Source organism: Phalangium opilio, unplaced genomic scaffold (genome assembly GCF_054372755.1).
Source record: "Phalangium opilio isolate 3A_F unplaced genomic scaffold, DU_Popi_V2 ptg000054l_1, whole genome shotgun sequence".
Classification (NCBI taxonomy): domain Eukaryota; kingdom Metazoa; phylum Arthropoda; class Arachnida; order Opiliones; family Phalangiidae; genus Phalangium; species Phalangium opilio.
In genome coordinates, this window is record NW_028324173.1 from 2,120,867 (window position 1) to 2,142,552 (window position 21,686).

Sequence of the window (21,686 nt, forward strand, 5' to 3'; positions counted from 1 at the left end):
AACAGTTTTTTTGAATGAATATCGTTACATTTGCTTGAATTAAAGCAAAAAGTACAAAAATAGTGGTTTCAGTGGTTATATTTTAAAATAGTGAAAAAATTCTCAAAATGTGCTTCTCTGGCCGAGAAACGTCGATTTTGAAAATGTTATTAAAAATCAAGGTTCATTTTTATTTATTGATCAATCGAGATGAAAACACATTTAATGAGTATTTTATAGGTAAATAAGCTGAATTCGGTCAAAAATTTGTCCAGAAAAAAATTCCTTAAAAAGTGTACCGAAAAAATCGCATGTTTTTTTCTTCAAGATACAAAATCCGTGACAACGATTTCTTATTGGAAATTGAATTTTTCAGTTTTTTGGATGAATATCGTTATATTTGCTTGAATTAAAGCAAAAAGTACAAAAAAATCTCTTCAGTGGTTATATTTGAAAATAGTGAAAAAATTCTCAAAATGTGCTTCTCTGGCCGAGAAACGTCGATTTTCAAAATGTTATTAAAAATCGAGGTTCATTTTTATTTATTGATCAATCGTAATGAAATCACTTTTAATGAGTATTTTGTAGGTAATTTATTTGAATTCGGTCAAACATTTGTCCAGAAAAAAATGCATTAAAAAGTGTACCGAAAAAATCGCATGTTTTTTTCCTTCAAGATACAAAATCCGTGACAACGATTTCTTATTGGAAATTGAATTTTAACAGTTTTTTGGATGAATATCGTTATATTTGCTTGAATTAAAGCAAAAAGTACAAATAAAATGGTTTCAGTGGTTATATTTGAAAATAGTGAAAAAATTCTCAAAATGTGCTTCTCTGGCCGAGAAACGTCGATTTTGAAAATGTTATTAAAACTCGAGGTACATTTTTATTTATTGATCAATCGATATGAAATCACTTTTAATGAGTATTTTATACGTAATAAGCTGAATTCGGTCAAAAATTTGTCCAGAAAAAAGTTCATTAAAAAGTGTACCGAAAAAATCGCATGTTTTTTTTCTTCAAGATACAAAATCCGTGACAACTATTTCTCATTGGAAATTGAATTTTAACAGTTTTTTGGATGAATATCGTTATATTTGCTTGAATTAAAGCAAAAAGTACAAAAATAATGGTTTCAATGGTTATATTTTAAAATAGTGAAAAAATTCTAAAAATGTTTTTCTCTGGCCGAGAAACGTCGATTTTGAAAATGTTATTAAAAATCGAGGTTCATTTTTATTTATTGATCAATCGAAATGAAATCACTTTTAGTGAGTATTTTATAGGTAATTAATTTGAATTCGGTCAAATATTTGTCCAGAAAAAAATGCATTAAAATTCGAATTATTATCTAGCACTCTCGGCAACGGCCATATCACGCTGAAAACACCGGTTCTCGTCCGATCACCGAGGTTAAGCAGCGTCGAGCGCAGTCAGTACTTGGGAGGGAAACCACTTAGGAACACTGCGTGCCGTTGGCTTTTTCACATTTTTTTCCTCTTTTAAATTCCAATAGATATGAAAAAAGCAAACATATTTTCTTTTTGTTATTGTTTTAAAAAGATGATGGTTAATTGGTCTCACTTAATTTAAATTCGAATTATTAAATAGCACTCTCGGCAACGGCCATATCACGCTGAAAACACCGGTTACCGTCCGATCACCGAAGTTAAGCAGCGTCGAGCGCAGTTAGTACTTGGGAGGGAGACCACTTAGGAAAACTGCGTGCCGTTGGCTTTTTCACTTTTTTTTCCTCTTTTGAATTCCTATAGATATGAAAAAAGCAAACATATTTTCTTTTTGTTATCGTTTTAAAAAGATGAAGGTTATTTTGTCTCACTTAATTTAAATTCGAATTATTAAATACCACTCTCGGCAACTGCCATATCACGCTGAAAACACCGGTTCTCGTCCGATCACCGAAGTTGAGCAGCGTCGAGCGCAGTCAGTACTTGGGAGGGAGACCACTTAGGAACACTGCGTGCCGTTGGCTTTTTCACTTTTTTTTCCTCTTTTAAAATCCAATAGATATGAAAAAAGCAAACATATTTTCTTTTTGTTATTGTTTTAAAAAGATGATGGTTAATTTGTCTCACTGAATTTAAATTCTCATTATTATCTAGCACTCTCGGCAACGGCCATATCACGCTGAAAACACCGGTTCTCGTCGGATCACCGAAGTTAAGCAGCGTCGAGCGCAGTCAGTACTTGGGAGGGAGAACACTTAGGAACACTGCGTGCCGTTGGCTTTTTCACTTTTTTTTCCTCTTTTAAATTCCAATAGATATGAAAAAAGCCAACATATTTTCTTTTTGTTATGGTTTTAAAAAGATGAAGGTTAATTTGTCTCACTTAATTTAAATTCGAATTATTAAACAGCACTCTCGGCAACGGCCATATCACGCTGAAAACACCGGTTCTCGTCCGATCACCGAAGTTAAGCAGCGTCGAGCGCAGTCAGTACTTGGGAGGGAGACCACTTAGGAACACTGCGTGCCGTTGGGTTTTTCACTTTTTTTTCCTCTTTTAAAATCCAATAGATATGAAAAAAGCAAACATGTTTTCTTTTTGTTATTGTTTTAAAATGATGAAGGTTAATTTGTCTCACTTTTTTCAAATTCGAATTATTAACTAGCACTCTCGGCAACGGCCATATCACGCTGAAAACACCGGTTCTCGTCCGATCACCGAAGTTAAGCAGCGTCGAGCGCAGTCAGTACTTGGAAACTTTGCGTGCCGTTGGCTTTTTCACTTTTACTTCCTCTTTTAAATTCCATCAGATACGAAAAAAGCAAACGTATCTTCTTTTTCTTATTGATTTATAAAGATGAAGGTTAATTAAATTCAAATTATTAAATAGCACTCTCGGCAACGGCCTTATCACGCTGAAAACACCGGTTCTCGTCGGATCACCGAAGTTAAGCAGCGTCGAGCGCAGTCTGTACTTGGGAGGGAGACCACTTAGGAACACTGCGTGCCGTTGCCTTTTTCACTTTTTTTTACTCTTTTAAATTCCAATAGATATGAAAAAAGCAAACATATTTTCTTTTTGTTATTGTTTTAAAAAGATGATGGTTAATTTGTCTCACTTAATTTAAATTCGAATTATTATCTAGCACTCTCGGCAACGGCCATATCACGCTGAGAACACCGGTTCTCGTCCGACCGCCGACGTTAGCAGCGTCGAGCGCAGTCAGTACTTGGGAATACTGCGTGCAACGGCCATATCACGCTGAAAACACCGGTTCTCGTCGGATCACCGAAGTTAAGCAGCGTCGAGCGCAGTCAGTACTTGGGAGGGAGACCACTTAGGAACACTGCGTGCCGTTGGGTTTTTCACTTTTTTTTCCTCTTTTAAAATCCAATAGATATGAAAAAAAGCAAACATGTTTTCTTTTTGTTATTGTTTTAAAATGATGAAGGTTAATTTGTCTCACTTTTTTTAAATTCGAATTATTAACTAGCACTCTCGGCAACGGCCATATCACGCTGAAAACACCGGTTCACGTCCGATCACCGAAGTTAAGCAGCGTCGAGCGCATACAGTACTTGGGAATACTGCGTGCCGTTGGCTTTTTCACTTTTGTTTCCTCTTTCAAATTCCACCAGATATGAAAAAAGCAAACATATCTTCTTTTTGTTATTGTTTTATAAAGATGAAAGTTAATTAAATTCAAATTATTAACTAGCACTCTCGGCAACGGCCATATCACGCTGAATACAGCGGTTCTCGTCCGATAACCGAAGTTAAGAAGCGTCGAGCGCAGTCAGTACTTGGGAGGGAGACCACTTAGGAACACTGCGTGCCGTTGGGTTTTTCACTTTTTTCCCTCTTTTAAAATCCAATAGATATGAAAAAAGCAAACATATTTTCTATTTGTTATTGTTTTAAAAAGATGATGGTTAATTTGTCTCACAGAATTTAAATTCTAATTATTATCTAGCACTCTCGGCAACGGCCATGTCACGCTGAAAACACCGGTTCTCGTCGGATCACCGAAGTTAAGCAGCGTCGATCGCAGTCAGTACTTGGGAGGGAGACCACTTAGGAACACTGCGTGCCGTTGGCTTTTTCACTTTTTTTCCCCTTTTAAATTCCAATAGATATGAAAAAAGCAAACATATTTTCTTTTTGTTATTGTTTTAAAAAGATGATGGTTAATTTGTCTCACTTAATTTATATTCGAATTATTATCTAGCACTCTCGGCAACGGCCATATCACGCTGAAAACACCGGTTCTCGTCCGATCACCGAAGTTAAGCAGCGTCGAGCGCAGTCAGTACTTGGAAACTTTGCGTGCCGTTGGCTTTTTCACTTTTATTTCCTCTTTAAAATTCCATCAGATATGAAAAAAGCAAACATATCTTCTTTTTCTTATTGATTTATAAAGATGAAGGTTAATTAAATTCAAATTATTATCTAGCACTCTCGGTAACGGCCATATCACGCTGAAAACACCGGTTCTCGTCGGATCACCGAAGTTAAGCAGCGTCGAGCGCAGTCAGTACTTGGGAGTGAGACCACTTAGGAACACTGCGTGCCGTTGGCTTTTTCACTTTTTTTTCCTCTTTTAAATTCCAATAGATATGAAAAAAGCAAACATATTTTCTTTTTGGTATTGTTTTAAAAAGATGATGGTTAATTTGTCTCACTTAATTTAAATTCGAATTATTATCTAGCACTCTCGGCAACGGCCATATCACGCTGAAAACACCGGTTCTCGTCCGATCACCGAAGTTAAGCAGCGTCGAGCGCAGTCAGTACTTGGAAACTTTGCGTGCCGTTGGCTTTTTCACTTTTATTTCCTCTTTTAAATTCCATCAGATATGAAAAAAGCAAACATATCTTCTTTTTCTTATTGATTTATAAAGATGAAGGTTAATTAAATTCAAATTATTATCTAGCACTCTCGGCAACGGCCATATCACGCTGAAAACACCGGTTCTCGTCGGATCACCGAAGTTAAGCAGCGTCGAGCGCAGTCAGTACTTGGGAGGGAGACCACTTAGGAACACTGCGTGCCGTTGGCTTTTTCACTTTTTTTTCCTCTTTTAAATTCCAATAGATATGAAAAAAGCCAACATATTTTCTTTTTGTTATTGTTTTAAAAAGATGAAGGTTAATTTGTCTCACTTAATTTAAATTCGAATTATTAAATAGCACTCTCGGCAACGGCCTTATCACGCTGAAAACACCGGTTCTCGTCGGATCACCGAAGATAAGCAGCGTCGAGCGCAGTCAGTACTTGGGAGGGAGACCACTTAGGAACACTGCGTGCCGTTGCCTTTTTCACTTTTTTTTCCTCTTTTAAAATCCAATAGATATGAAAAAAGCAAACATGTTTTCTTTTTGTTATTGTTTTAAAATAATGAAGGTTAATTTGTCTCACTTAATTTAAATTCGAATTATTAACTAGCACTCTCGGCAACGGCCATATCACGCTGAAAACACCGGTTCACGTCCGATCCCCGAAGTTAAGCAGCGTCGAGCGCATACAGTACTTGGGAATACTGCGTGCCGTTGGCTTTTTCACTTTTGTTTCCTCTTTCAAATTCCACCAGATATGAAAAAAGCAAACATATCTTCTTTTTGTTATTGTTTTATAAAGATGAAAGTTAATTAAATTCAAATTATTAACTAGCACTCTCGGCAACGGCCATATCACGCTGAATACACCGGTTCTCGTCCGATAACCGAAGTTAAGCAGCGTCGAGCGCAGTCAGTACTTGGGAGGGAGACCACTTAGGAACACTGCGTGCCGTTGGGTTTTTCACTTTTTTTTCCTCTTTTAAAATCCAATAGATATGAAAAAAGCAAACATATTTTCTTTTTGTTATTGTTTTAAAAAGATGATGGTTAATTTGTCTCAATTAATTTAAATTCGAATTATTATCTAGCACTCTCGGCAACGGCCATATCACGCTGAAAACACCGGTTCTCGTCCGATCACCGAAGTTAAGCAGCGTCGAGCGCAGTCAGTACTTGAAAACTTTGCGTGTCGTTGGCTTTTTCACTTTTATTTCCTCTTTTAAATTCCATGAGATATGAAAAAAGCAAACATATCTTCTTTTTCTTATTGATTTATAAAGATGAAGGTTAATTAAATTCAAATTATTAAATAGCACTCTCGGCAACGGCCATATCACGCTGAAAACACCGGTTCTCGTCGGATCACCGAAGTTAAGCAGCGTCGACCGCAGTCAGTACTTGGGAGGGAGACCACTTAGGAACACTGCGTGCAGTTGGCTTTTTCACTTTTTTTCCTCTTTTAAATTCCAATAGATATGAAAAAAGCAAACATATTTTCTTTTTGTTATTGTTTTAAAAAGATGATGGTTAATTGGTCTCACTTAATTTAAATTCGAATTATTATCTAGCACTCTCGGCAACGGCCATATCACGCTGAAAACACCGGTTCTCGTCGGATCACCGAAGTTAAGCAGCGTCGAGCGCAGTCAGTACTTGGGAGGGAGACCACTTAGGAACACTGCGTGCCGTTGGCTTTTTCACTTTTTTTCCTCTTTTAAATTCCAATAGATATGAAAAAAGCAAACATATTTTCTATTTGTTATTGTTTTAAAAAGATGATGGTTAATTTGTCTCACTGAATTTAAATTCTAATTATTATCTAGCACTCTCGGCAACGGCCATATCTCGCTGAAAACACCGGTTCTCGTCCGATCACCGAAGTTAAGCAGCGTCGAGCGCAGTCAGTACTTGGAAACTTTGCGTGCCGTTGGCTTTTTCACTTTTATTTCCTCTTTTAAATTCCATCAGATATGAAAAAAGCAAACATATCTTCTTTTTCTTATTGATTTATAAAGATGAAGGTTAATTAAATTCAAATTATTATCTAGCACTCTCGGCAACGGCCATATCACGCTGAAAACACCGGTTCTCGTCGGATCACCGAAGTTAAGCAGCGTCGAGCGCAGTCAGTACTTGGGAGGGAGACCACTTAGGAACACTGCGTGCCGTTGGCTTTTTCACTTTTTTTTCCTCTTTTAAATTCCAATAGATATGAAAAAAGCCAACATATTTTCTTTTTGTTATTGTTTTAAAAAGATGAAGGTTAATTTGTCTCACTTAATTTAAATTCGAATTATTAAATAGCACTCTCGGCAACGGCCTTATCACGCTGAAAACACCGGTTCTCGTCGGATCACCGAAGATAAGCAGCGTCGAGCGCAGTCAGTACTTGGGAGGGAGACCACTTAGGAACACTGCGTGCCGTTGCCTTTTTCACTTTTTTTTCCTCTTTTAAATTCCAATAGATATGAAAAAAGCAAACATATTTTCTTTTTGTTATTGTTTTAAAATGATGATGGTTAATTTGTCTCACTTAATTTAAATTCGAATTATTATCTAGCACTCTCGGCAACGGCCATATCACGCTGAGAACACCGGTTCTCGTCCGACCGCCGACGTTAGCAGCGTCGAGCGCAGTCAGTACTTGGGAATACTGCGTGCAACGGCCATATCACGCTGAAAACACCGGTTCTCGTCCGATCACCGAAGTTAAGCAGCGTCGAGCGCAGTCAGTACTTGGAAACTTTGCGTGCCGTTGGCTTTTTCACTTTTATTTCCTCTTTTAAATTCCATCAGATATGAAAAAAGCAAACATATCTTCTTTTTCTTATTGATTTATAAAGATGAAGGTTAATTAAATTCAAATTATTAAATAGCACTCTCGGCAACGGCCATATCACGCTGAAAACACCGGTTCTCGTCCGATCACCGAAGTTAAGCAGCGTCGAGCGCAGTCAGTACTTGGGAGGGAGACCACTTAGGAACACTGCGTGCCGTTGGGTTTTTCACTTTTTTTTTTCTCTTTTAAAATCCAATAGATATGAAAAAAGCAAACATGTTTTCTTTTTGTTATTGTTTTAAAATGATGAAGGTTAATTTGTCTCACTTAATTTAAATTCGAATTATTAACTAGCACTCTCGGCAACGGCCATATCACGCTGAAAACACCGGTTCACGTCCGATCACCGAAGTTAAGCAGCGTCGAGCGCAGTCAGTACTTGGTAGGGAGACCACTTAGGAACACTGCGTGCCGTTGGCTTTTTCACTTTTTTTCCTCTTTTAAATTCCAATAGATACGAAAAAAGCAGACATATTTTCTATTTGTTATTGTTTTAAAAAGATGATGGTTAATTTGTCTCACTGAATTTAAATTCTAATTATTATATAGCACTCTCGGCAACGGCCATATCACGCTGAAAACACCGGTTCTCGTCCGATCACCGAAGTTAAGCAGCGTCGAGCGCAGTCAGTACTTGGGAGGGAGACCACTTAGGAACACTGCGTGCCGTTGGGTTTTTCACTTTTTTTTTTCTCTTTTAAAATCCAATAGATATGAAAAAAGCAAACATGTTTTCTTTTTGTTATTGTTTTAAAATGATGAAGGTTAATTTGTCTCACTTAATTTAAATTCTAATTATTATCTAGCACTCTCGGCAACGGCCATATCGCGCTGAAAACACCGGTTCTCGTCCGATCACCGAAGTTAAGCAGCGTCGAGCGCAGTCAGTACTTGAAAACTTTGCGTGTCGTTGGCTTTTTCACTTTAATTTCCTCTTTTAAATTCCATGAGATATGAAAAAAGCAAACATATCTTCTTTTTCTTATTGATTTATAAAGATGAAGGTTAATTAAATTCAAATTATTAAATAGCACTCTCGGCAACGGCCATATCACGCTGAAAACACCGGTTCTCGTCCGATCACCGAAGTTAAGCAGCGTCGAGCGCAGTCAGTACTTGGGAGGGAGACCACTTAGGAACACTGCGTGCCGTTGGGTTTTTCACTTTTTTTTCCTCTTTTAAAATCCAATAGATATGAAAAAAGCAAACATGTTTTCTTTTTGTTATTGTTTTAAAATGATGAATGTTAATTTGTCTCACTTAATTTAAATTCGAATTATTAACTAGCACTCTCGGCAATGGCCATATCACGCTGAAAACACCGGTTCACGTCCGATCACCGAAGTTAAGCAGCGTCGAGCGCATACAGTACTTGGGAATACTGCGTGCCGTTGGCTTTTTCACTTTTGTTTCCTCTTTCAAATTCCACCAGATATGAAAAAAGCAAACATATCTTCTTTTTGTTATTGTTTTATAAAGATGAAAGTTAATTAAATTCAAATTATTAACAAGCACTCTCGGCAACGGCCATATCACGCTGAATACACCGGTTCTCGTCCGATAACCGAAGTTAAGCAGCGTCGAGCGCAGTCAGTACTTGGGAGGGAGACCACTTAGGAACACTGCGTGCCGTTGGGTTTTTCACTTTTTTTTCCTCTTTTAAAATCCAATAGATATGAAAAAAGCAAACATATTTTCTATTTGTTATTGTTTTAAAAAGATGATGGTTAATTTGTCTCACTGAATTTATAATCGAATTATTATCTAGCACTCTCGGCAACGGCCATATCACGCTGAAAACACCGGTTCTCGTCCGATCACCGAAGTTAAGCAGCGTCGAGCGCAGTCAGTACTTGGAAACTTTGCGTGCCGTTGGCTTTTTCACTTTTATTTCCTCTTTAAAATTCCATCAGATATGAAAAAAGCAAACATATCTTCTTTTTCTTATTGATTTATAAAGATGAAGGTTAATTAAATTCAAATTATTATCTAGCACTCTCGGCAACGGCCATATCACGCTGAAAACACCGGTTCTCGTCGGATCACCGAAGTTAAGCAGCGTCGAGCGCAGTCAGTACTTGGGAGGGAGACCACTTAGGAACACTGCGTGCCGTTGGGTTTTTCACTTTTTTCCCTCTTTTAAAATCCAATAGATATGAAAAAAGCAAACATATTTTCTATTTGTTATTGTTTTAAAAAGATGATGGTTAATTTGTCTCACAGAATTTAAATTCTAATTATTATCTAGCACTCTCGGCAACGGCCATATCACGCTGAAAACACCGGTTCTCGTCGGATCACCGAAGTTAAGCAGCGTCGATCGCAGTCAGTACTTGGGAGGGAGACCACTTAGGAACACTGCGTGCCGTTGGCTTTTTCACTTTTTTTCCTCTTTTAAATTCCAATAGATATGAAAAAAGCAAACATATTTTCTTTTTGTTATTGTTTTAAAAAGATGATGGTTAATTTGTCTCACTTAATTTATATTCGAATTATTATCTAGCACTCTCGGCAACGGCCATATCACGCTGAAAACACCGGTTCTCGTCCGATCACCGAAGTTAAGCAGCGTCGAGCGCAGTCAGTACTTGGAAACTTTGCGTGCCGTTGGCTTTTTCACTTTTATTTCCTCTTTAAAATTCCATCAGATATGAAAAAAGCAAACATATCTTCTTTTTCTTATTGATTTATAAAGATGAAGGTTAATTAAATTCAAATTATTATCTAGCACTCTCGGCAACGGCCATATCACGCTGAAAACACCGGTTCTCGTCGGATCACCGAAGTTAAGCAGCGTCGAGCGCAGTCAGTACTTGGGAGTGAGACCACTTAGGAACACTGCGTGCCGTTGGCTTTTTCACTTTTTTTTCCTCTTTTAAATTCCAATAGATATGAAAAAAGCAAACATATTTTCTTTTTGGTATTGTTTTAAAAAGATGATGGTTAATTTGTCTCACTTAATTTAAATTCGAATTATTATCTAGCACTCTCGGCAACGGCCATATCACGCTGAGAACACCGGTTCTCGTCCGACCGCCGACGTTAGCAGCGTCGAGCGCAGTCAGTACTTGGGAATACTGCGTGCAACGGCCATATCACGCTGAAAACACCGGTTCTCGTCGGATCACCGAAGTTAAGCAGCGTCGAGCGCAGTCAGTACTTGGGAGGGAGACCACTTAGGAACACTGCGTGCCGTTGGGTTTTTCACTTTTTTTTCCTCTTTTAAAATCCAATAGATATGAAAAAAGCAAACATGTTTTCTTTTTGTTATTGTTTTAAAATGATGAAGGTTAATTTGTCTCACTTTTTTTAAATTCGAATTATTAACTAGCACTCTCGGCAACGGCCATATCACGCTGAAAACACCGGTTCACGTCCGATCACCGAAGTTAAGCAGCGTCGAGCGCATACAGTACTTGGGAATACTGCGTGCCGTTGGCTTTTTCACTTTTGTTTCCTCTTTCAAATTCCACCAGATATGAAAAAAGCAAACATATCTTCTTTTTGTTATTGTTTTATAAAGATGAAAGTTAATTAAATTCAAATTATTAACTAGCACTCTCGGCAACGGCCATATCACGCTGAATACAGCGGTTCTCGTCCGATAACCGAAGTTAAGAAGCGTCGAGCGCAGTCAGTACTTGGGAGGGAGACCACTTAGGAACACTGCGTGCCGTTGGGTTTTTCACTTTTTTTCCCTCTTTTAAAATCCAATAGATATGAAAAAAGCAAACATATTTTCTATTTGTTATTGTTTTAAAAAGATGATGGTTAATTTGATTCAAATTATTATCTAGCACTCTCGGCAACGGCCATATCACGCTGAAAACACCGGTTCTCGTCGGATCACCGAAGTTAAGCAGCGTCGAGCGCAGTCAGTACTTGGGAGTGAGACCACTTAAGAACACTGCGTGCCGTTGGCTTTTTCACTTTTTTTTTCCTCTTTTAAATTCCAATAGATATGAAAAAAGCAAACATATTTTCTTTTTGGTATTGTTTTAAAAAGATGATGGTTAATTTGTCTCACTTAATTTAAATTCGAATTATTATCTAGCACTCTCGGCAACGGCCATATCACGCTGAGAACACCGGTTCTCGTCCGACCGCCGACGTTAGCAGCGTCGAGCGCAGTCAGTACTTGGGAATACTGCGTGCAACGGCCATATCACGCTGAAAACACCGGTTCTCGTCGGATCACCGAAGTTAAGCAGCGTCGAGCGCAGTCAGTACTTGGGAGGGAGACCACTTAGGAACACTGCGTGCCGTTGGGTTTTTCACTTTTTTTTTCCTCTTTTAAAATCCAATAGATATGAAAAAAGCAAACATGTTTTCTTTTTGTTATTGTTTTAAAATGATGAAGGTTAATTTGTCTCACTTTTTTTAAATTCGAATTATTAACTAGCACTCTCGGCAACGGCCATATCACGCTGAAAACACCGGTTCACGTCCGATCACCGAAGTTAAGCAGCGTCGAGCGCATACAGTACTTGGGAATACTGCGTGCCGTTGGCTTTTTCACTTTTGTTTCCTCTTTCAAATTCCACCAGATATGAAAAAAGCAAACATATCTTCTTTTTGTTATTGTTTTATAAAGATGAAAGTTAATTAAATTCAAATTATTAACTAGCACTCTCGGCAACGGCCATATCACGCTGAATACAGCGGTTCTCGTCCGATAACCGAAGTTAAGAAGCGTCGAGCGCAGTCAGTACTTGGGAGGGAGACCACTTAGGAACACTGCGTGCCGTTGGGTTTGTCACTTTTTTTCCCTCTTTTAAAATCCAATAGATATGAAAAAAGCAAACATATTTTCTATTTGTTATTGTTTTAAAAAGATGATGGTTAATTTGTCTCACTGAATTTAAATTCTAATTATTATCTAGCACTCTCGGCAACGGCCATATCACGCTGAAAACACCGGTTCTCGTCGGATCACCGAAGTTAAGCAGCGTCGATCGCAGTCAGTACTTGGGAGGGAGACCACTTAGGAATACTGCGTGCCGTTGGCTTTTTCACTTTTTTTCCTCTTTTAAATTCCAATAGATATGAAAAAAGCAAACATATTTTCTTTTTGTTATTGTTTTAAAAAGATGATGGTTAATTTGTCTCACTTAATTTAAATTCGAATTATTATCTAGCACTCTCGGCAACGGCCATATCACGCTGAAAACACCGGTTCTCGTCCGATCACCGAAGTTAAGCAGCGTCGAGCGCAGTCAGTACTTGGAAACTTTGCGTGCCGTTGGCTTTTTCACTTTTATTTCCTCTTTTAAATTCCATCAGATATGAAAAAAGCAAACATATCTTCTTTTTCTTATTGATTTATAAAAATGAAGGTTAATTAAATTCAAATTATTATCTAGCACTCTCGGCAACGGCCATATCACGCTGAAAACACCGGTTCTCGTCGGATCACCGAAGTTAAGCAGCGTCGAGCGCAGTCAGTACTTGGGAGTGAGACCACTTAGGAACACTGCGTGCCGTTGGCTTTTTCACTTTTTTTTCCTCTTTTAAATTCCAATAGATATGAAAAAAGCAAACATATTTTCTTTTTGGTATTGTTTTAAAAAGATGATGGTTAATTTGTCTCACTTAATTTAAATTCGAATTATTATCTAGCACTCTCGGCAACGGCCATATCACGCTGAAAACACCGGTTCTCGTCCGATCACCGAAGTTAAGCAGCGTCGAGCGCAGTCAGTACTTGGAAACTTTGCGTGCCGTTGGCTTTTTCACTTTTATTTCCTCTTTTAAATTCCATCAGATATGAAAAAAGCAAACATATCTTCTTTTTCTTATTGATTTATAAAGATGAAGGTTAATTAAATTCAAATTATTATCTAGCACTCTCGGCAACGGCCATATCACGCTGAAAACACCGGTTCTCGTCGGATCACCGAAGTTAAGCAGCGTCGAGCGCAGTCAGTACTTGGGAGGGAGACCACTTAGGAACACTGCGTGCCGTTGGCTTTTTCACTTTTTTTTCCTCTTTTAAATTCCAATAGATATGAAAAAATCCAACATATTTTCTTTTTGTTATTGTTTTAAAAAGATGAAGGTTAATTTGTCTCACTTTATTTAAATTCGAATTATTAAATAGCACTCTCGGCAACGGCCTTATCACGCTGAAAACACCGGTTCTCGTCGGATCACCGAAGATAAGCAGCGTCGAGCGCAGTCAGTACTTGGGAGGGAGACCACTTAGGAACACTGCGTGCCGTTGCCTTTTTCACTTTTTTTTCCTCTTTTAAAATCCAATAGATATGAAAAAAGCAAACATGTTTTCTTTTAGTTATTGTTTTAAAATAATGAAGGTTAATTTGTCTCACTTAATTTAAATTCGAATTATTAACTAGCACTCTCGGCAACGGCCATATCACGCTGAAAACACCGGTTCACGTCCGATCCCCGAAGTTAAGCAGCGTCGAGCGCATACAGTACTTGGGAATACTGCGTGCCGTTGGCTTTTTCACTTTTGTTTCCTCTTTCAAATTCCACCAGATATGAAAAAAGCAAACATATCTTCTTTTTGTTATTGTTTTATAAAGATGAAAGTTAATTAAATTCAAATTATTAACTAGCACTCTCGGCAACGGCCATATCACGCTGAATACACCGGTTCTCGTCCGATAACCGAAGTTAAGCAGCGTCGAGCGCAGTCAGTACTTGGGAGGGAGACCACTTAGGAACACTGCGTGCCGTTGGGTTTTTCACTTTTTTTTCCTCTTTTAAAATCCAATAGATATGAAAAAAGCAAACATATTTTCTTTTTGTTATTGTTTTAAAAAGATGATGGTTAATTTGTCTCAATTAATTTAAATTCGAATTATTATCTAGCACTCTCGGCAACGGCCATATCACGCTGAAAACACCGGTTCTCGTCCGATCACCGAAGTTAAGCAGCGTCGAGCGCAGTCAGTACTTGAAAACTTTGCGTGTCGTTGGCTTTTTCACTTTTATTTCCTCTTTTAAATTCCATGAGATATGAAAAAAGCAAACATATCTTCTTTTTCTTATTGATTTATAAAGATGAAGGTTAATTAAATTCAAATTATTAAATAGCACTCTCGGCAACGGCCATATCACGCTGAAAACACCGGTTCTCGTCGGATCACCGAAGTTAAGCAGCGTCGACCGCAGTCAGTACTTGGGAGGGAGACCACTTAGGAACACTGCGTGCAGTTGGCTTTTTCACTTTTTTTCCTCTTTTAAATTCCAATAGATATGAAAAAAGCAAACATATTTTCTTTTTGTTATTGTTTTAAAAAGATGATGGTTAATTGGTCTCACTTAATTTAAATTCGAATTATTATCTAGCACTCTCGGCAACGGCCATATCACGCTGAAAACACCGGTTCTCGTCGGATCACCGAAGTTAAGCAGCGTCGAGCGCAGTCAGTACTTGGGAGGGAGACCACTTAGGAACACTGCGTGCCGTTGGCTTTTTCACTTTTTTTCCTCTTTTAAATTCCAATAGATATGAAAAAAGCAAACATATTTTCTATTTGTTATTGTTTTAAAAAGATGATGGTTAATTTGTCTCACTGAATTTAAATTCTAATTATTATCTAGCACTCTCGGCAACGGCCATATCTCGCTGAAAACACCGGTTCTCGTCCGATCACCGAAGTTAAGCAGCGTCGAGCGCAGTCAGTACTTGGAAACTTTGCGTGCCGTTGGCTTTTTCACTTTTATTTCCTCTTTTAAATTCCATCAGATATGAAAAAAGCAAACATATCTTCTTTTTCTTATTGATTTATAAAGATGAAGGTTAATTAAATTCAAATTATTATCTAGCACTCTCGGCAACGGCCATATCACGCTGAAAACACCGGTTCTCGTCGGATCACCGAAGTTAAGCAGCGTCGAGCGCAGTCAGTACTTGGGAGGGAGACCACTTAGGAACACTGCGTGCCGTTGGCTTTTTCACTTTTTTTTCCTCTTTTAAATTCCAATAGATATGAAAAAAGCCAACATATTTTCTTTTTGTTATTGTTTTAAAAAGATGAAGGTTAATTTGTCTCACTTAATTTAAATTCGAATTATTAAATAGCACTCTCGGCAACGGCCTTATCACGCTGAAAACACCGGTTCTCGTCGGATCACCGAAGATAAGCAGCGTCGAGCGCAGTCAGTACTTGGGAGGGAGACCACTTAGGAACACTGCGTGCCGTTGCCTTTTTCACTTTTTTTTCCTCTTTTAAATTCCAATAGATATGAAAAAAGCAAACATATTTTCTTTTTGTTATTGTTTTAAAAAGATGATGGTTAATTTGTCTCACTTAATTTAAATTCGAATTATTATCTAGCACTCTCGGCAACGGCCATATCACGCTGAGAACACCGGTTCTCGTCCGACCGCCGACGTTAGCAGCGTCGAGCGCAGTCAGTACTTGGGAATACTGCGTGCAACGGCCATATCACGCTGAAAACACCGGTTCTCGTCCGATCACCGAAGTTAAGCAGCGTCGAGCGCAGTCAGTACTTGGAAACTTTGCGTGCCGTTGGCTTTTTCACTTTTATTTCCTCTTTTAAATTCCATCAGATATGAAAAAAGCAAACATATCTTCTTTTTCTTATTGATTTATAAAGATGAAGGTTAATTAAATTCAAATTATTAAATAGCACTCTCGGCAACGGCCATATCACGCTGAAAACACCGGTTCTCGTCCGATCACCGAAGTTAAGCAGCGTCGAGCGCAGTCAGTACTTGGGAGGGAGACCACTTAGGAACACTGCGTGCCGTTGGGTTTTTCACTTTTTTTTCCTCTTTTAAAATCCAATAGATATGAAAAAAGCAAACATGTTTTCTTTTTGTTATTGTTTTAAAATGATGAAGGTTAATTTGTCTCACTTAATTTAAATTCGAATTATTAACTAGCACTCTCGGCAACGGCCATATCACGCTGAAAACACCGGTTCACGTCCGATCACCGAAGTTAAGCAGCGTCGAGCGCAGTCAGTACTTGGTAGGGAGACCACTTAGGAACACTGCGTGCCGTTGGCTTTTTCACTTTTTTTCCTCTTTTAAATTCCAATAGATATGAAAAAAGCAAACATATTTTCTATTTGTTATTGTTTTAAAAAGATGATGGTTAATTTGTCTCACTGAATTTAAATTCTAATTATTATCTAGCACTCTCGGCAACGGCCATATCTCGCTGAAAACACCGGTTCTCGTCCGATCACCGAAGTTAAGCAGCGTCGAGCGCAGTCAGTACTTGGAAACTTTGCGTGCCGTTGGCTTTTTCACTTTTATTTCCTCTTTTAAATTCCATCAGATATGAAAAAAGCAAACATATCTTCTTTTTCTTATTGATTTATAAAGATGAAGGTTAATTAAATTCAAATTATTATCTAGCACTCTCGGCAACGGCCATATCACGCTGAAAACACCGGTTCTCGTCGGATCACCGAAGTTAAGCAGCGTCGAACGCAGTCAGTACTTGGGAGGGAGACCACTTAGGAACACTGCGTGCCGTTGGCTTTTTCACTTTTTTTTCCTCTTTTAAATTCCAATAGATATGAAAAAAGCCAACATATTTTCTTTTTGTTATTGTTTTAAAAAGATGAAGGTTAATTTGTCTCACTTAATTTAAATTCGAATTATTAAATAGCACTCTCGGCAACGGCCTTATCACGCTGAAAACACCGGTTCTCGTCGGATCACCGAAGATAAGCAGCGTCGAGCGCAGTCAGTACTTGGGAGGGAGACCACTTAGGAACACTGCGTGCCGTTGCCTTTTTCACTTTTTTTTCCTCTTTTAAATTCCAATAGATATGAAAAAAGCAAACATATTTTCTTTTTGTTATTGTTTTAAAAAGATGATGGTTAATTTGTCTCACTTAATTTAAATTCGAATTATTATCTAGCACTCTCGGCAACGGCCATATCACGCTGAGAACACCGGTTCTCGTCCGACCGCCGACGTTAGCAGCGTCGAGCGCAGTCAGTACTTGGGAATACTGCGTGCAACGGCCATATCACGCTGAAAACACCGGTTCTCGTCCGATCACCGAAGTTAAGCAGCGTCGAGCGCAGTCAGTACTTGGAAACTTTGCGTGCCGTTGGCTTTTTCACTTTTATTTCCTCTTTTAAATTCCATCAGATATGAAAAAAGCAAACATATCTTCTTTTTCTTATTGATTTATAAAGATGAAGGTTAATTAAATTCAAATTATTAAATAGCACTCTCGGCAACGGCCATATCACGCTGAAAACACCGGTTCTCGTCCGATCACCGAAGTTAAGCAGCGTCGAGCGCAGTCAGTACTTGGGAGGGAGACCACTTAGGAACACTGCGTGCCGTTGGGTTTTTCACTTTTTTTTCCTCTTTTAAAATCCAATAGATATGAAAAAAGCAAACATGTTTTCTTTTTGTTATTGTTTTAAAATGATGAAGGTTAATTTGTCTCACTTAATTTAAATTCGAATTATTAACTAGCACTCTCGGCAACGGCCATATCACGCTGAAAACACCGGTTCACGTCCGATCACCGAAGTTAAGCAGCGTCGAGCGCAGTCAGTACTTGGTAGGGAGACCACTTAGGAACACTGCGTGCCGTTGGCTTTTTCACTTTTTTTTCCTCTTTTAAATTCCAATAGATACGAAAAAAGCAGACATATTTTCTATTTGTTATTGTTTTAAAAAGATGATGGTTAATTTGTCTCACTGAATTTAAATTCTAATTATTATATAGCACTCTCGGCAACGGCCATATCACGCTGAAAACACCGGTTCTCGTCCGATCACCGAAGTTGAGCAGCGTCGAGCGCAGTCAGTACTTGGGAGGGAGACCACTTAGGAACACTAAGTGCCGTTGGCTTTTTCACTTTTTTTCCTCTTTTAAATTCCAATAGATATGAAAAAAGCAAACATATTTTCTTTTTGTTATTGTTTTAAAAAGATGATGGTTAATTTGTCTCACTTAATTTAAATTCTAATTATTATCTAGCACTCTCGGCAACGGCCATATCGCGCTGAAAACACCGGTTCTCGTCCGATCACCGAAGTTAAGCAGCGTCGAGCGCAGTCAGTACTTGAAAACTTTGCGTGTCGTTGGCTTTTTCACTTTAATTTCCTCTTTTAAATTCCATGAGATATGAAAAAAGCAAACATATCTTCTTTTTCTTATTGATTTATAAAGATGAAGGTTAATTAAATTCAAATTATTAAATAGCACTCTCGGCAACGGCCATATCACGCTGAAAACACCGGTTCTCGTCTGATCACCGAAGTTAAGCAGCGTCGAGCGCAGTCAGTACTTGGGAGGGAGACCACTTAGGAACACTGCGTGCCGTTGGGTTTTTCACTTTTTTTTCCTCTTTTAAAATCCAATAGATATGAAAAAAGCAAACATGTTTTCTTTTTGTTATTGTTTTAAAATGATGAAGGTTAATTTGTCTCACTTAATTTAAATTCGAATTATTAACTAGCACTCTCGGCAACGGCCATATCACGCTGAAAACACCGGTTCACGTCCGATCACCGAAGTTAAGCAGCGTCGAGCGCATACAGTACTTGGGAATACTGCGTGCCGTTGGCTTTTTCACTTTTGTTTCCTCTTTCAAATTCCACCAGATATGAAAAAAGCAAACATATCTTCTTTTTGTTATTGTTTTATAAAGATGAAAGTTAATTAAATTCAAATTATTAACAAGCACTCTCGGCAACGGCCATATCACGCTGAATACACCGGTTCTCGTCCGATAACCGAAGTTAAGCAGCGTCGAGCGCAGTCAGTACTTGGGAGGGAGACCACTTAGGAACACTGCGTGCCGTTGGGTTTTTCACTTTTTTTTCCTCTTTTAAAATCCAATAGATATGAAAAAAGCAAACATATTTTCTATTTGTTATTGTTTTAAAAAGATGATGGTTAATTTGTCTCACTGAATTTAAATTCTAATTATTATCTAGCACTCTCGGCAACGGCCATATCACGCTGAAAACACCGGTTCTCGTCCGATCACCGAAGTTAAGCAGCGTCGAGCGCAGTCAGTACTTGAAAACTTTGCGTGTCGTTGGCTTTTTCACTTTTATTTCCTCTTTTAAATTCCATGAGATATGAAAAAAGCAAACATATCTTCTTTTTCTTATAGATTTATAAAGATGAAGGTTAATTAAATTCAAATTATTAAATAGCACTCTCGGCAACGGACATATCACGCTGAAAACACCGGTTCTCGTCCGATCACCGAAGTTAAGCAGCGTCGAGCGCAGTCAGTACTTGGGAGGGAGACCACTTAGGAACACTGCGTGCCGTTGGCTTTTTCACTTTTTTTTCCTCTTTTAAATTCCAATAGATATGAAAAAAGCAAACATATTTTCTTTTTGTTATTGTTTTAAAAAGATGATGGTTAATTTGTCTCACTTAATTTAAATTCTAATTATTATCTAGCACTCTCGGCAACGGCCATATCGCGCTGAAAACACCGGTTCTCGTCCGATCACCGAAGTTAAGCAGCGTCGAGCGCAGTCAGTACTTGAAAACTTTGCGTGTCGTTGGCTTTTTCACTTTAATTTCCTCTTTTAAATTCCATGAGATATGAAAAAAGCAAACATATCTTCTTTTTCTTATTGATTTATAAAGATGAAGGTTAATTAAATTCAAATTATTAAATAGCACTCTCGGCAACGGCCATATCACGCTGAAAACACCGGTTCTCGTCCGATCACCGAAGTTAAGCAGCGTCGAGCGCAGTCAGTACTTGGGAGGGAGACCACTTAGGAACACTGCGTGCCGTTTGGTTTTTCACTTTTTTTTCCTCTTTTAAAATCCAATAGATATGAAAAAAGCAAACATGTTTTCTTTTTGTTATTGTTTTAAAATGATGAAGGTTAATTTGTCTCACTTAATTTAAATTCGAATTATTAACTAGCACTCTCGGCAACGGCCATATCACGCTGAAAACACCGGTTCACGTCCGATCACCGAAGTTAAGCAGCGTCGAGCGCATACAGTACTTGGGAATACTGCGTGCCGTTGGCTTTTTCACTTTTGTTTCCTCTTTCAAATTCCACCAGATATGAAAAAAGCAAACATATCTTCTTTTTGTTATTGTTTTATAAAGATGAAAGTTAATTAAATTCAAATTATTAACAAGCACTCTCGGCAACGGCCATATCACGCTGAATACACCGGTTCTCGTCCGATAACCGAAGTTAAGCAGCGTCGAGCGCAGTCAGTACTTGGGAGGGAGACCACTTAGGAACACTGCGTGCCGTTGGGTTTTTCACTTTTTTTTCCTCTTTTAAAATCCAATAGATATGAAAAAAGCAAACATATTTTCTATTTGTTATTGTTTTAAAAAGATGATGGTTAATTTGTCTCACTGAATTTAAATTCTAATTATTATCTAGCACTCTCGGCAACGGCCATATCACGCTGAAAACACCGGTTCTCGTCCGATCACCGAAGTTAAGCAGCGTCGAGCGCAGTCAGTACTTGAAAACTTTGCGTGTCGTTGGCTTTTTCACTTTTATTTCCTCTTTTAAATTCCATGAGATATGAAAAAAGCAAACATATCTTCTTTTTCTTATAGATTTATAAAGATGAAGGTTAATTAAATTCAAATTATTAAATAGCACTCTCGGCAACGGACATATCACGCTGAAAACACCGGTTCTCGTCCGATCACCGAAGTTAAGCAGCGTCGAGCGCAGTCAGTACTTGGGAGGGAGACCACTTAGGAACACTGCGTGCCGTTGGCTTTTTCACTTTTTTTTCCTCTTTTAAATTCCAATAGATATGAAAAAAGCAAACATATTTTCTTTTTGTTATTGTTTTAAAAAGATGAAGGTTAATTTGTCTCACTTAATTTAAATTCGAATTATTAAATAGCATTCTCGGCAACGGCCATATCACGCTGAAAACACCGGTTCTCGTCCGATCACCGAAGTTAAGCAGCGTCGAGCGCAGTCAGTACTTGGGAGGGAGACCACTTAGGAACACTGCGTGCCGTTGGGTTTTTCACTTTTTTTTCCTCTTTTAAAATCCAATAGATATGAAAAAAGCAAACATGTTTTCTTTTTGTTATTGTTTTAAAATGATGAA

At 38.2% G+C, this 21,686-nt stretch overlaps 24 non-coding genes and 57 pseudogenes across 24 annotated transcripts; all 81 read left to right on the plus strand.

Annotated features, from left to right (window-relative positions):
* The first annotated feature begins 1,344 nt into the window (after window positions 1-1,344).
* On the plus strand, window positions 1,345-1,463 carry LOC149670023 (5S ribosomal RNA). The gene has a single exon (XR_016367750.1). It is a non-coding gene; the product is annotated as a 5S ribosomal RNA (ribosomal RNA).
* Window positions 1,464-1,600: 137 nt separating this feature from the next.
* Window positions 1,601-1,719, plus strand: LOC149670024 (5S ribosomal RNA). Its single transcript, XR_016367607.1, has one exon. It is a non-coding gene; the product is annotated as a 5S ribosomal RNA (ribosomal RNA).
* Window positions 1,720-1,856: 137 nt separating this feature from the next.
* Window positions 1,857-1,975, plus strand: LOC149670025 (5S ribosomal RNA; annotated as a pseudogene).
* A 137-nt stretch (window positions 1,976-2,112) lies between these two features.
* On the plus strand, window positions 2,113-2,231 carry LOC149670026 (5S ribosomal RNA; annotated as a pseudogene).
* A 137-nt stretch (window positions 2,232-2,368) lies between these two features.
* On the plus strand, window positions 2,369-2,487 carry LOC149670027 (5S ribosomal RNA). The gene has a single exon (XR_016367694.1). It is a non-coding gene; the product is annotated as a 5S ribosomal RNA (ribosomal RNA).
* A 137-nt stretch (window positions 2,488-2,624) lies between these two features.
* LOC149670028 (5S ribosomal RNA) lies at window positions 2,625-2,727 on the plus strand (annotated as a pseudogene).
* Window positions 2,728-2,849: 122 nt separating this feature from the next.
* LOC149670029 (5S ribosomal RNA) lies at window positions 2,850-2,968 on the plus strand (annotated as a pseudogene).
* Window positions 2,969-3,196: 228 nt separating this feature from the next.
* Window positions 3,197-3,315, plus strand: LOC149670030 (5S ribosomal RNA). Its single transcript, XR_016367733.1, has one exon. It is a non-coding gene; the product is annotated as a 5S ribosomal RNA (ribosomal RNA).
* Window positions 3,316-3,453: 138 nt separating this feature from the next.
* LOC149670031 (5S ribosomal RNA) lies at window positions 3,454-3,556 on the plus strand (annotated as a pseudogene).
* Window positions 3,557-3,678: 122 nt separating this feature from the next.
* LOC149670032 (5S ribosomal RNA) lies at window positions 3,679-3,797 on the plus strand (annotated as a pseudogene).
* Window positions 3,798-3,933: 136 nt separating this feature from the next.
* Window positions 3,934-4,052, plus strand: LOC149670033 (5S ribosomal RNA; annotated as a pseudogene).
* Window positions 4,053-4,188: 136 nt separating this feature from the next.
* On the plus strand, window positions 4,189-4,291 carry LOC149670034 (5S ribosomal RNA; annotated as a pseudogene).
* A 122-nt stretch (window positions 4,292-4,413) lies between these two features.
* Window positions 4,414-4,532, plus strand: LOC149670035 (5S ribosomal RNA; annotated as a pseudogene).
* Window positions 4,533-4,669: 137 nt separating this feature from the next.
* Window positions 4,670-4,772, plus strand: LOC149670036 (5S ribosomal RNA; annotated as a pseudogene).
* A 122-nt stretch (window positions 4,773-4,894) lies between these two features.
* LOC149670037 (5S ribosomal RNA) lies at window positions 4,895-5,013 on the plus strand. The gene has a single exon (XR_016367628.1). It is a non-coding gene; the product is annotated as a 5S ribosomal RNA (ribosomal RNA).
* Window positions 5,014-5,150: 137 nt separating this feature from the next.
* LOC149670038 (5S ribosomal RNA) lies at window positions 5,151-5,269 on the plus strand (annotated as a pseudogene).
* A 137-nt stretch (window positions 5,270-5,406) lies between these two features.
* LOC149670039 (5S ribosomal RNA) lies at window positions 5,407-5,509 on the plus strand (annotated as a pseudogene).
* A 122-nt stretch (window positions 5,510-5,631) lies between these two features.
* Window positions 5,632-5,750, plus strand: LOC149670040 (5S ribosomal RNA; annotated as a pseudogene).
* A 137-nt stretch (window positions 5,751-5,887) lies between these two features.
* LOC149670041 (5S ribosomal RNA) lies at window positions 5,888-5,990 on the plus strand (annotated as a pseudogene).
* Window positions 5,991-6,112: 122 nt separating this feature from the next.
* LOC149670042 (5S ribosomal RNA) lies at window positions 6,113-6,231 on the plus strand (annotated as a pseudogene).
* Window positions 6,232-6,367: 136 nt separating this feature from the next.
* On the plus strand, window positions 6,368-6,486 carry LOC149670043 (5S ribosomal RNA). Its single transcript, XR_016367629.1, has one exon. It is a non-coding gene; the product is annotated as a 5S ribosomal RNA (ribosomal RNA).
* A 136-nt stretch (window positions 6,487-6,622) lies between these two features.
* LOC149670044 (5S ribosomal RNA) lies at window positions 6,623-6,725 on the plus strand (annotated as a pseudogene).
* Window positions 6,726-6,847: 122 nt separating this feature from the next.
* LOC149670045 (5S ribosomal RNA) lies at window positions 6,848-6,966 on the plus strand. The gene has a single exon (XR_016367630.1). It is a non-coding gene; the product is annotated as a 5S ribosomal RNA (ribosomal RNA).
* Window positions 6,967-7,103: 137 nt separating this feature from the next.
* On the plus strand, window positions 7,104-7,222 carry LOC149670046 (5S ribosomal RNA; annotated as a pseudogene).
* A 228-nt stretch (window positions 7,223-7,450) lies between these two features.
* LOC149670047 (5S ribosomal RNA) lies at window positions 7,451-7,553 on the plus strand (annotated as a pseudogene).
* Window positions 7,554-7,675: 122 nt separating this feature from the next.
* Window positions 7,676-7,794, plus strand: LOC149670048 (5S ribosomal RNA). The gene has a single exon (XR_016367695.1). It is a non-coding gene; the product is annotated as a 5S ribosomal RNA (ribosomal RNA).
* A 138-nt stretch (window positions 7,795-7,932) lies between these two features.
* Window positions 7,933-8,051, plus strand: LOC149670049 (5S ribosomal RNA). The gene has a single exon (XR_016367554.1). It is a non-coding gene; the product is annotated as a 5S ribosomal RNA (ribosomal RNA).
* A 136-nt stretch (window positions 8,052-8,187) lies between these two features.
* Window positions 8,188-8,306, plus strand: LOC149670050 (5S ribosomal RNA). Its single transcript, XR_016367696.1, has one exon. It is a non-coding gene; the product is annotated as a 5S ribosomal RNA (ribosomal RNA).
* Window positions 8,307-8,444: 138 nt separating this feature from the next.
* LOC149670051 (5S ribosomal RNA) lies at window positions 8,445-8,547 on the plus strand (annotated as a pseudogene).
* A 122-nt stretch (window positions 8,548-8,669) lies between these two features.
* Window positions 8,670-8,788, plus strand: LOC149670052 (5S ribosomal RNA). Its single transcript, XR_016367697.1, has one exon. It is a non-coding gene; the product is annotated as a 5S ribosomal RNA (ribosomal RNA).
* Window positions 8,789-8,925: 137 nt separating this feature from the next.
* LOC149670053 (5S ribosomal RNA) lies at window positions 8,926-9,028 on the plus strand (annotated as a pseudogene).
* Window positions 9,029-9,150: 122 nt separating this feature from the next.
* On the plus strand, window positions 9,151-9,269 carry LOC149670054 (5S ribosomal RNA; annotated as a pseudogene).
* A 137-nt stretch (window positions 9,270-9,406) lies between these two features.
* LOC149670055 (5S ribosomal RNA) lies at window positions 9,407-9,509 on the plus strand (annotated as a pseudogene).
* Window positions 9,510-9,631: 122 nt separating this feature from the next.
* Window positions 9,632-9,750, plus strand: LOC149670056 (5S ribosomal RNA; annotated as a pseudogene).
* Window positions 9,751-9,886: 136 nt separating this feature from the next.
* On the plus strand, window positions 9,887-10,005 carry LOC149670057 (5S ribosomal RNA; annotated as a pseudogene).
* A 136-nt stretch (window positions 10,006-10,141) lies between these two features.
* On the plus strand, window positions 10,142-10,244 carry LOC149670058 (5S ribosomal RNA; annotated as a pseudogene).
* Window positions 10,245-10,366: 122 nt separating this feature from the next.
* LOC149670059 (5S ribosomal RNA) lies at window positions 10,367-10,485 on the plus strand (annotated as a pseudogene).
* A 228-nt stretch (window positions 10,486-10,713) lies between these two features.
* Window positions 10,714-10,832, plus strand: LOC149670060 (5S ribosomal RNA). Its single transcript, XR_016367735.1, has one exon. It is a non-coding gene; the product is annotated as a 5S ribosomal RNA (ribosomal RNA).
* A 137-nt stretch (window positions 10,833-10,969) lies between these two features.
* On the plus strand, window positions 10,970-11,072 carry LOC149670061 (5S ribosomal RNA; annotated as a pseudogene).
* Window positions 11,073-11,194: 122 nt separating this feature from the next.
* LOC149670062 (5S ribosomal RNA) lies at window positions 11,195-11,313 on the plus strand (annotated as a pseudogene).
* Window positions 11,314-11,435: 122 nt separating this feature from the next.
* On the plus strand, window positions 11,436-11,554 carry LOC149670063 (5S ribosomal RNA; annotated as a pseudogene).
* Window positions 11,555-11,783: 229 nt separating this feature from the next.
* On the plus strand, window positions 11,784-11,902 carry LOC149670064 (5S ribosomal RNA). Its single transcript, XR_016367736.1, has one exon. It is a non-coding gene; the product is annotated as a 5S ribosomal RNA (ribosomal RNA).
* A 138-nt stretch (window positions 11,903-12,040) lies between these two features.
* LOC149670065 (5S ribosomal RNA) lies at window positions 12,041-12,143 on the plus strand (annotated as a pseudogene).
* A 122-nt stretch (window positions 12,144-12,265) lies between these two features.
* On the plus strand, window positions 12,266-12,384 carry LOC149670066 (5S ribosomal RNA; annotated as a pseudogene).
* A 137-nt stretch (window positions 12,385-12,521) lies between these two features.
* On the plus strand, window positions 12,522-12,640 carry LOC149670067 (5S ribosomal RNA; annotated as a pseudogene).
* A 136-nt stretch (window positions 12,641-12,776) lies between these two features.
* On the plus strand, window positions 12,777-12,879 carry LOC149670068 (5S ribosomal RNA; annotated as a pseudogene).
* Window positions 12,880-13,001: 122 nt separating this feature from the next.
* LOC149670069 (5S ribosomal RNA) lies at window positions 13,002-13,120 on the plus strand (annotated as a pseudogene).
* A 137-nt stretch (window positions 13,121-13,257) lies between these two features.
* Window positions 13,258-13,360, plus strand: LOC149670070 (5S ribosomal RNA; annotated as a pseudogene).
* Window positions 13,361-13,482: 122 nt separating this feature from the next.
* On the plus strand, window positions 13,483-13,601 carry LOC149670071 (5S ribosomal RNA). The gene has a single exon (XR_016367631.1). It is a non-coding gene; the product is annotated as a 5S ribosomal RNA (ribosomal RNA).
* Window positions 13,602-13,738: 137 nt separating this feature from the next.
* LOC149670072 (5S ribosomal RNA) lies at window positions 13,739-13,857 on the plus strand (annotated as a pseudogene).
* Window positions 13,858-13,994: 137 nt separating this feature from the next.
* On the plus strand, window positions 13,995-14,097 carry LOC149670073 (5S ribosomal RNA; annotated as a pseudogene).
* Window positions 14,098-14,219: 122 nt separating this feature from the next.
* On the plus strand, window positions 14,220-14,338 carry LOC149670074 (5S ribosomal RNA; annotated as a pseudogene).
* Window positions 14,339-14,475: 137 nt separating this feature from the next.
* Window positions 14,476-14,578, plus strand: LOC149670075 (5S ribosomal RNA; annotated as a pseudogene).
* A 122-nt stretch (window positions 14,579-14,700) lies between these two features.
* Window positions 14,701-14,819, plus strand: LOC149670076 (5S ribosomal RNA; annotated as a pseudogene).
* A 136-nt stretch (window positions 14,820-14,955) lies between these two features.
* On the plus strand, window positions 14,956-15,074 carry LOC149670077 (5S ribosomal RNA). The gene has a single exon (XR_016367632.1). It is a non-coding gene; the product is annotated as a 5S ribosomal RNA (ribosomal RNA).
* A 136-nt stretch (window positions 15,075-15,210) lies between these two features.
* LOC149670078 (5S ribosomal RNA) lies at window positions 15,211-15,313 on the plus strand (annotated as a pseudogene).
* Window positions 15,314-15,435: 122 nt separating this feature from the next.
* On the plus strand, window positions 15,436-15,554 carry LOC149670079 (5S ribosomal RNA). Its single transcript, XR_016367633.1, has one exon. It is a non-coding gene; the product is annotated as a 5S ribosomal RNA (ribosomal RNA).
* Window positions 15,555-15,691: 137 nt separating this feature from the next.
* LOC149670080 (5S ribosomal RNA) lies at window positions 15,692-15,810 on the plus strand (annotated as a pseudogene).
* A 228-nt stretch (window positions 15,811-16,038) lies between these two features.
* On the plus strand, window positions 16,039-16,141 carry LOC149670081 (5S ribosomal RNA; annotated as a pseudogene).
* Window positions 16,142-16,263: 122 nt separating this feature from the next.
* Window positions 16,264-16,382, plus strand: LOC149670082 (5S ribosomal RNA). The gene has a single exon (XR_016367698.1). It is a non-coding gene; the product is annotated as a 5S ribosomal RNA (ribosomal RNA).
* A 137-nt stretch (window positions 16,383-16,519) lies between these two features.
* LOC149670083 (5S ribosomal RNA) lies at window positions 16,520-16,638 on the plus strand. The gene has a single exon (XR_016367555.1). It is a non-coding gene; the product is annotated as a 5S ribosomal RNA (ribosomal RNA).
* A 136-nt stretch (window positions 16,639-16,774) lies between these two features.
* Window positions 16,775-16,877, plus strand: LOC149670084 (5S ribosomal RNA; annotated as a pseudogene).
* Window positions 16,878-16,999: 122 nt separating this feature from the next.
* On the plus strand, window positions 17,000-17,118 carry LOC149670085 (5S ribosomal RNA; annotated as a pseudogene).
* A 137-nt stretch (window positions 17,119-17,255) lies between these two features.
* Window positions 17,256-17,374, plus strand: LOC149670086 (5S ribosomal RNA; annotated as a pseudogene).
* A 228-nt stretch (window positions 17,375-17,602) lies between these two features.
* Window positions 17,603-17,705, plus strand: LOC149670087 (5S ribosomal RNA; annotated as a pseudogene).
* A 122-nt stretch (window positions 17,706-17,827) lies between these two features.
* Window positions 17,828-17,946, plus strand: LOC149670088 (5S ribosomal RNA). The gene has a single exon (XR_016367699.1). It is a non-coding gene; the product is annotated as a 5S ribosomal RNA (ribosomal RNA).
* A 137-nt stretch (window positions 17,947-18,083) lies between these two features.
* On the plus strand, window positions 18,084-18,202 carry LOC149670089 (5S ribosomal RNA). The gene has a single exon (XR_016367556.1). It is a non-coding gene; the product is annotated as a 5S ribosomal RNA (ribosomal RNA).
* A 137-nt stretch (window positions 18,203-18,339) lies between these two features.
* On the plus strand, window positions 18,340-18,458 carry LOC149670090 (5S ribosomal RNA; annotated as a pseudogene).
* Window positions 18,459-18,594: 136 nt separating this feature from the next.
* On the plus strand, window positions 18,595-18,697 carry LOC149670091 (5S ribosomal RNA; annotated as a pseudogene).
* A 122-nt stretch (window positions 18,698-18,819) lies between these two features.
* On the plus strand, window positions 18,820-18,938 carry LOC149670092 (5S ribosomal RNA). Its single transcript, XR_016367763.1, has one exon. It is a non-coding gene; the product is annotated as a 5S ribosomal RNA (ribosomal RNA).
* A 137-nt stretch (window positions 18,939-19,075) lies between these two features.
* Window positions 19,076-19,178, plus strand: LOC149670093 (5S ribosomal RNA; annotated as a pseudogene).
* A 122-nt stretch (window positions 19,179-19,300) lies between these two features.
* LOC149670094 (5S ribosomal RNA) lies at window positions 19,301-19,419 on the plus strand (annotated as a pseudogene).
* A 137-nt stretch (window positions 19,420-19,556) lies between these two features.
* On the plus strand, window positions 19,557-19,659 carry LOC149670095 (5S ribosomal RNA; annotated as a pseudogene).
* A 122-nt stretch (window positions 19,660-19,781) lies between these two features.
* LOC149670096 (5S ribosomal RNA) lies at window positions 19,782-19,900 on the plus strand. The gene has a single exon (XR_016367727.1). It is a non-coding gene; the product is annotated as a 5S ribosomal RNA (ribosomal RNA).
* Window positions 19,901-20,037: 137 nt separating this feature from the next.
* Window positions 20,038-20,140, plus strand: LOC149670097 (5S ribosomal RNA; annotated as a pseudogene).
* Window positions 20,141-20,262: 122 nt separating this feature from the next.
* Window positions 20,263-20,381, plus strand: LOC149670098 (5S ribosomal RNA; annotated as a pseudogene).
* Window positions 20,382-20,518: 137 nt separating this feature from the next.
* On the plus strand, window positions 20,519-20,621 carry LOC149670099 (5S ribosomal RNA; annotated as a pseudogene).
* A 122-nt stretch (window positions 20,622-20,743) lies between these two features.
* LOC149670100 (5S ribosomal RNA) lies at window positions 20,744-20,862 on the plus strand (annotated as a pseudogene).
* A 137-nt stretch (window positions 20,863-20,999) lies between these two features.
* On the plus strand, window positions 21,000-21,102 carry LOC149670101 (5S ribosomal RNA; annotated as a pseudogene).
* A 122-nt stretch (window positions 21,103-21,224) lies between these two features.
* On the plus strand, window positions 21,225-21,343 carry LOC149670102 (5S ribosomal RNA). The gene has a single exon (XR_016367728.1). It is a non-coding gene; the product is annotated as a 5S ribosomal RNA (ribosomal RNA).
* A 137-nt stretch (window positions 21,344-21,480) lies between these two features.
* LOC149670103 (5S ribosomal RNA) lies at window positions 21,481-21,599 on the plus strand. Its single transcript, XR_016367700.1, has one exon. It is a non-coding gene; the product is annotated as a 5S ribosomal RNA (ribosomal RNA).
* The last annotated feature ends 87 nt before the right edge of the window (window positions 21,600-21,686 follow it).